Here is an 8,192-nt window from a genome sequence, read left to right as displayed (position 1 = left end):
TAGATGCCTTTAATTCAAGGTCTGGTCAACACCAGAAAACTTCTCACCGAGTACTTTTGTGTTTCTATTGTGTACTGTAATGTTTTTTGTCACATACATGTAGAGCTGAACTTGAATGTGGTACATGTACATGTTTGTTGATGTGTTGAATGTAGAGTATACAACAACAAGCAGAACTGTCGTTAGCCCTCACCCTTCTAAATGACCATGAACATGTAGGAATCCATACTGCATGGATAACATTATACATGCACATCCTGATCCTTTATATAATATTTCAGTGGCTTTTAAAAGCTTGTAAGAAGTACTTGTGAAATGATGTTGATCCGAATCATGTTATAGACCTCAACACCTGTATGATAATACTGCTTTGTGTACCTTTTTGTTTAAACAGTGGCACAATCACAATGGCAACATTGGCAATGGCATCCTGCCTAAAAAGCTACAATTGCACAGTTTCTACTTAAATTGTAGTTATTAATTACGTTTGCCAAGAAAGTTATGAATACAGTTTGTGCGATAAATATTTATAGATTATGCAAGTTAGACTATACCTTCCTAGTTAATTAAAGGACAGATAAAGTGATTTCAGTTTTGGAGCCATTCAACCCCAAATCCTGCCTTCAAAAGGTTTTTCAGTGGCCTCCACCAGTCTCTCACACACTAGTGTGACACCTGACCCAAATCAATGCCCACAGCCGAAGCCTGAACTAATCTTCCAGGCGGCACAGCCAGATTGACTTGTTCTGCGGAGCACAACAATTGTTGCTTTGCACATACATGTACAGTACCATCTATAGCATCCTGTATAGGTCTGATTTGGGGGTATTTCTCGTGCAACGCATCACACCGCAGCGAAATGCAACGAATGCAGAAGTAACTACAGTATGCCACTGAAGAGCAAAAAAAATTGGGGGTCTATGATCAAATTAAGACATGAAATTTTATGAAAAATGTTGTGCCAGGAATGTCAGGAGGACAAGGGTTAAGACTGGTGACGTAGGTTGTCTAGAGAACAGAGCGCAGCCATTACCTCTAGTATAGGTCTAATTATCGTCATCATCTAATTTGGGATAATATATGACGAATGTGATTATAGAAGGACTGACATGCAGACAATAGCGTACCAAATTCTCCCCTGGCTGATTCTCTGGCTGCTATTTTTCCATGTCTTTTTGATGGAGATATGTACATTTACCTGCGTTAACAGGTAGAGTATTAGATTATTTTAATCTAATACTTAGAAGTAGACCTCCGTCTGCAATGAACCAGGTCGGCACCAGCCGTGAACATGGATTCTGGCCAGACACCGCCGTGTGTGGGACCAGCAGAAACCAGTGAATCACCCCATGGAAACAGGATTTGGGGTTGTCAACAATTCAGAAATGAATGAGTTTATTTCTCCTTTAATGACTGAGACAAAAAAAAACAACACAAGATATTACAGAAATTTGTTGTACTGATGAAGAGACATGATAGAGGCCTTATTTTATTTTTATTTTATTTTTTTTTATTCTATGACGATTTACCACATTTGTGGAAGGATTGACATAACAGGTGACTATCACCTCTTCAAAGATGTCAACCCCGAGACCAGACTGTAAGGTTTGAACCACTCACACCGGGAAGGTCCCCTACTCTTTTCGATAGTGCGGTGGGTTCTTTAACGTGCGTGGGGTGTGGCTCTCCCAAACACGGGACCTCCATTTAACGTCCTATCCGAGGAACGTCCCTAGCCGAAACTAGGTACTCATTTACACCTGAGTGAAGTGAGGAAAGTCGTGTAAAGTGCCTTTCCCAAGGGTACAAGATCGGTGACATGGTGACACGACCTCTCGGGTGTGAGCCGAACGCGCTACCGACTGCGCCACACGACCCCACCTTCCATAGGAGACAGACATAAAATATCTAATATATATTCTTCACTGTTAAGGGATTACGAAGCAGATACCCTGTCATAGTTTCACGTACAGTAAGGCCATGTTGATTTGATTATATGGATGACATCCTCCGGGAACCCCAAAATTGATGCGCGTGTGCGAATAAAAAAAAAGTTTTGAAAAAAAAAGTTGTTTTCATTATGAAATCTACGTGGTCATGAGGGTTGAACAAATGGGACAGAATATGGTTTGGCGAATAATCTACTCTTCAAGTTCATTTCTTTACGATTTCGTCTTTTTTCGTTTGATTTTGGCATTCTGCGACATTGGTATGGTTTTTTTGTAACTTACGGTATATTTTTGTACGATTTTGTACAACTGTTTTGTACGATTTACAGTTTGGTTGAAAACTTTTTTTTTTGAAACGGCCAAAAATTCATGCGCGCGCGGATGTCATCCATATAATCAAATCAACATGGCCTAATCAACAAATCCATCAGCTCCTAACATCGGGAGGTTATTTATGTAACACAGGCTAGCTAACGCACATGCCAAGCCCATGTGTTCTTTTGTTGGATGAGCATGAATGACAAAACAATATGCATGTATTCTGACGCTCATGTCTTTGCTCCATCCAAATAGAAGATTTCCGACTTAACGGTTTCACAACAGATTCTTGTTCAATATGATCAACCTGGACAGGGAACTACAAATGCTGTTTTACTAACATAATACGTAGGTAAAGGTTTATTTATTTATTTCGAAAATTGCGACATTCACAATACAGTGGCCACCCTGGCAGCAGAGCTGATGGCGGGGGCCACAGACAGACATGACTACATGACTATACATACATTGTAGATTAACATATAAGTTATTATATTTACAATACTAATTAAAATGGGTAAATTTTAGTTGGAGGTCAGAGGTCGAGAATCCGTACAGTGGAAATAATAGGCAAGTGCACTAGACCAAATGAACAGGTGGAAGGACACGTTAGAAGCGTTTTGTTTGCAGGATGTAGACCTGAAGAGCGGCCGAAATGTTTTGGTTTGTAGAGATGTTGTGACCTGGAAGACCATTGAGGAGCATGTTGGTGGAGAGGGATTGATCCACAACGCTACGTACAGCAGTGGCAAGTGTTTGCCTTGCGTCCTTGTGCAGAGGGCAGTGGAGGAGGTAGTGTGCGACTGTCTCAGACTTAGCACCACAGCTACAGCTGCGTGGGGTCAAGTTGAACTTGACGAGTGTAGAGTTGAGCTGAGACCAGTCAAGACGCACGTTATCTTTATGCTTAGACTGTCTTAGAATATACAAATCAAGAACCAATGTAAATAATGTGCTATCTTGTAATACAAGGCATTTTCACAACTACTGAGAACCGTAGTCGAGGTTAGATTTTGGGTGCTGGTATTGTGCTAAACAAACAATACAAGCATGCAAGTAAATGTAATTGCTTTGCTGGTTACGTTGGGATTTCTGTGGACAGGGTGTTTTTGTTTACCGGATGGATGTGAAGTTAATAAGGCCAAGTACAGCTCTATGGTGACCCTTTGCTGACGTCACACGTGGGAAAAATCACGTGTCCACAGCATTTGGGTCAGATAGCTGAGGAAGACTGAGTGATTCGGTCGAAAATTTCTGGTGAGTCAAATTTTGAGTTGGAGTAAAGTAAAGTTCATTTCTATGTTATGTTTTGTCACTTTTTTTCTAATACTTGGTTCATATCAAGTGTCATTATAGTTACAAATTTCAATGCAGAATTGCTGACATTGGTTTACACAAATATGCATGTGGTTGACGTGTACATTAGATGGCATTTAATGAAATTCTTGTCCAATTCATTATAACAGCTTGACTTTTGTTCTTTAAGATATCTGATGATAAGTGGAATGGAAAAATGAAGAGAAAAAATAAATTTTGCCCAGTTGCGGTAATTTCCAGTGTCTTTGTCATTTGTGTTGATCAGTTCAATATAGAGAAAATGATCGAATTGATTTCAAGAAAAGACATATAGTATTTAGGTAGAATTTGAGTAGCAAGAAGGGGGGAACTCTGTTTTATCTGTGTCTATGCCCAGAGGCAGGCTTTCTTTTTTTCAATTTCAGCTTTCATACCAATAGAATGTCAGTTGTCGTCATGCCATACTCTCACGTTACGTTATCAGAGAACCAATCTACAAAAAACGTGTTTTTCTCACTTCAAGGCGAATTGGTCTGGAGTTGAAATGTCAGACACAATTCGTAAAAGAAGAGAAGGGAAATAACTTTTTGCTTGTGCTTCACTCGATATGCATGTGAATGGACACAAGCTATGATAGGCATTTCGAAGCAGACGCGCTGTCATAGTTTCACGTACTGTAATCAACAAACCCATCAGACCCTCATATTGCGAGATCATGTCTACCTGACGCACATGTCTCACCCGTATGTCGTTTCGTTTCGTATGTATGAATACCACGCTGGCATTGCATTTTATTAGAATAGAAGACAGTCAAATCAACGGTCTCATAACAGCCTCTTCTGCAGCGCGATCCACCGGGCAGGAAAGTACATTTGCTTTTTCACTGAAATGATACCCATCAAAAACATTGTATTTCCGTTTAGGACTGTCCTAATGTAAAGCACAGAAATCAGGAAGCCACAAGGTGCTGTCCTAATGCTACAATATTATAATAATATTTAGTGTTTATCATCAGCCTGTAGGCTTTTTTGTCAAACGCTGAAGACCGTAGGGGCGAAACGTTCCGAAATTCAAATTCTGCCAAAGAAAACAAAACCATGAAAGTAAGTACACTGTCTTTTCTCGTTACGTTGGGACTTTTGTATACAGGATGTTTTTGTCTACCTGATCAATGTGAAGTTAAGAAGTCACGGTACAGTTCGAAGGTGTTTGTTAACTGTCATAGCCTAGATCTCGTGGTGGTGCCTGGCGATATACCGTCCAACGCTGAACGGTTTAATATCGCGTTCAACAAATTAAGAAACGTTACATACCTGCCGCCACTGCCTCAGCTGTACACACTGGACATGAGCTATAATTCCATTGAAACTATATCCTGGATGTCTCTGCGGACTTTGCCAGCTTTGACCACTCTTTTTCTACAAGGAAACCAACTTACGTGCGTAAAGCTTGACATCGTCGCTGTGCATCTCCCGAAGCTGAAATATGTGAATCTAAGTTTGAACAAACTTGCGTCATTCTCTCAGTACGCACTAGGAAGGCCACAGGTGACCAAATTAGCAGTCAACAATAACCCTTTTCACTGTGACTGTGACCTGGCCTGGCTGATTATCAAGATGGCGTGTTTACAAGCCTGTAAGGGAAAAGATAGACAGGCCTGTTGTTATTCGTGTTCAGCCTGTTTTATTCTTTTAAGTTCACACGCACGTTTTAACTGCAAAAGTCCGAGTCAACTGCACGGGCGCCATTTGTCCACTGTGTCCGCCGAGCTGACGGACTGTGGAATGACCCACCAAGCCGAGACCAAACTACAGAGCACAGAAAACGGCACTTTTCTCGTCAACTATTCGGTAACCAACACCGCACAGTCTCCATCATTGGAGAAAGAACTGTACATGAACCATAGCTCGGCAAAGATGTCAACAATTGCTACACCTACCATTGCTTCAACATCTGTAAAGTCTATGGGTAGGCACGTAGAAAATAATAACCAATACATTGTTGTTTTCATTATTGAAAAATGTATGACAGTAGTTTTTATTTCATGCCTCGTCCGGCTCATAGTGAGGCAAAATCTGTGTTGTAATCACCGGCCAAAAAATACTAAGAATACGAACAAGGACACAGATCACCATTCTATTAACTTACATCAGGTCGTGCCACCAATAGAAAACATGTTGTACAACGCAACTGTCGCAGGGGGTTCGAACCCCAGACAGCCAGTTGCACCTAGAATTACACCTACGTCACCGATAGTGAACTCAGCGCACCAGTGCACCTTTACACAAGGTTTGGATGGCAGGTCTTTGGTTTCCCCGGGTGAAAACCAGAATACACCATCACTAGAAAACTCCGAAAACCACGCTATGCCCGTTTCGCACAACACAGAGCGCCATGTGGAACATATTAATTATCCAAGAAATGCAGCTTGTATCCTGTATAAAGGTACGGTTCCAACAATAAGCTCTACATGCTCCATGTACAACACTTCAGAAGGCTTGAATCGCGAACACGATCTTTGTGATAATGACAATAGAAAATATAGTAGGCTGCAGTTGTAAGCTACAACATCATCATTCAGTCCTTGTGTTTCTTAGAATTAATTCTTTAGTTGATCCTCTGGCATTATTTACTAACTCTAATTTTAATGTAACAACAAGACAGTTAATTCTGTTGGAATAATCTGATATTGTGTCATAGTAACTCTAACTTTTCTCAGTGATGTATGACAGACAGTTGTGGCGAGCTAACTTTGTATGCTCCACCTCTACGGAGGATGAATGATGATGATGATGATGATGTAACTCTGATATTTTGAAAAACGTCATACAAATACAACATTGCAGATTTACAGATTCTGAATTGAGTGGGTACTTACATTCAATCTTTTACGTAGTGAGTAAGGACTTAAACTGTTCATAGAGACTTTTTATCTGTACCAAAAGAAGCATTTTCAAATTGTTGGTTACTTTCTATTGATGATAGGTTGATATTAAGTCTTAAACTGTTCATAGAATCTTTAAATAATATCTGTACCAAAAGAAGCATTTTCAAATTATTGTTGGTCACTTTCTATTGATGATAGGTTGATATTAAGTCTTTCTCTTATTCTTTTATATTCCTGTTATATTAGCACATTTTCCAGTGCATAATTGTGACAATGGTGTACAAAATATAATTGTACACTTGATGAGATTTGATGTGATTCTTTACTGTAAGTTTGATCTTATTAAGTTTATTAATGAAATGTAAGGCCATGTTGATTTGATTATATGGATGACATCTGCGCGCGCATGAATTATCGGCCGTTTCCAAAAAAAAGTTTTCAACCATACTGTAAATCGTACAAAACAGTTGCAAAATGAGCAAAAATATACCATAAGTTACAAAAAAAAATTGATAAAAACTATACCAATGTCGTAGAATGCCAAAATCAAAGGAAAAAAGACGAAATTGTAAAGAAATGAACTTGAAGACTAGATTATTCGCCAAACCATATTCTGTGCCATTTGTTCAACCCTCATGACCACGTAGATTTCATAATGAAAAGAACTTTTTTTTTTGCAAAACTTTTTTTTTATTCGCACGCGCGTATCAGTTTTGGGGCTCCCGGAGGATGTCATCCATATAATCAAATCAACATGGCCTAAGCATCAACATTTTGGAGGAATAAATTTTGCACAGCACTTGAAATGTTCAGTGTCTGTCTTTTCTGTCATTCAGAATGTAGCATATCCTATATAAGTGAAAATATTTGAATTGATATCAGGAACGAAACAAAGTAGTTTGGTAGATTTTTAAGGGGGTAGCATATCCGATTGTCTGTGCTCAGAGATAGGATTCCTTTTTTTTCCATTTCAGCTTTCATAACAACCGCAGTAGTGGGGCAGATTGAAATAATCTTTCAAATTGTGATGCAAGCACCAAACTTGGTACAAATACTCATGAATATTTGTACCAAGTTTGGTGCTTGTATCACAATTTGAAAGATTCCTCCAAAATTTGATGTTATCTGCTCCACTATAGTCTCAAGTTATGTAGTCAGAGAACCAATCTACAATCCACGCAATTTTCTCCAAGACGAATTGGTCTCCACGGACATGGGAGCATCGGTGACAATTTCTAGAAAAAGAGTAGAGAAAGATAAATATTAATTTGCGTGCTTTGCTTCATATGTGCATATCTTTTTGCAAGCTCCAATACGTTAATAATAATATAACAATAACAAAGTTACATGTATAACAGAGGAAAGCAAACGTTCACCGTTTCCCCCTAAATTTCCATCCGAAACTAAATTTCACGCACCAGGTGATACCATTGAGTTTAAGTGAGAATATCCTTGTAACAATACACAAAGAATAGAAAACTAGAGGTAGAGAATGTACCTTTAGGTCATGTTTATTTGATTATATGGATGACATCCTCCGGGAACCCCAAAACTGATGGGCGCGTGCGAATAAAAAAAAGTTTTGCAAAAAAAAAAGTTCTTTTCATTATGAAATCTACGTGGTCATGAAGGTTGAGCAAATGGCACAGAATATGGTTTGGCGAATAATCTAGTCTTCATGTTCATTTCTTTACAATTTCGTCTTTTTGTCGTTTGACTTTGGCATTCTACGACATTGGTAT

The sequence above is a fragment of the Branchiostoma belcheri genome, unplaced genomic scaffold, assembly GCF_001625305.1.
Source record: "Branchiostoma belcheri isolate BF01 breed outbred unplaced genomic scaffold, Haploidv18h27 scaffold94, whole genome shotgun sequence".
Taxonomy (NCBI): domain Eukaryota; kingdom Metazoa; phylum Chordata; class Leptocardii; order Amphioxiformes; family Branchiostomatidae; genus Branchiostoma; species Branchiostoma belcheri.
This window is presented reverse-complemented; position numbering follows the sequence as displayed.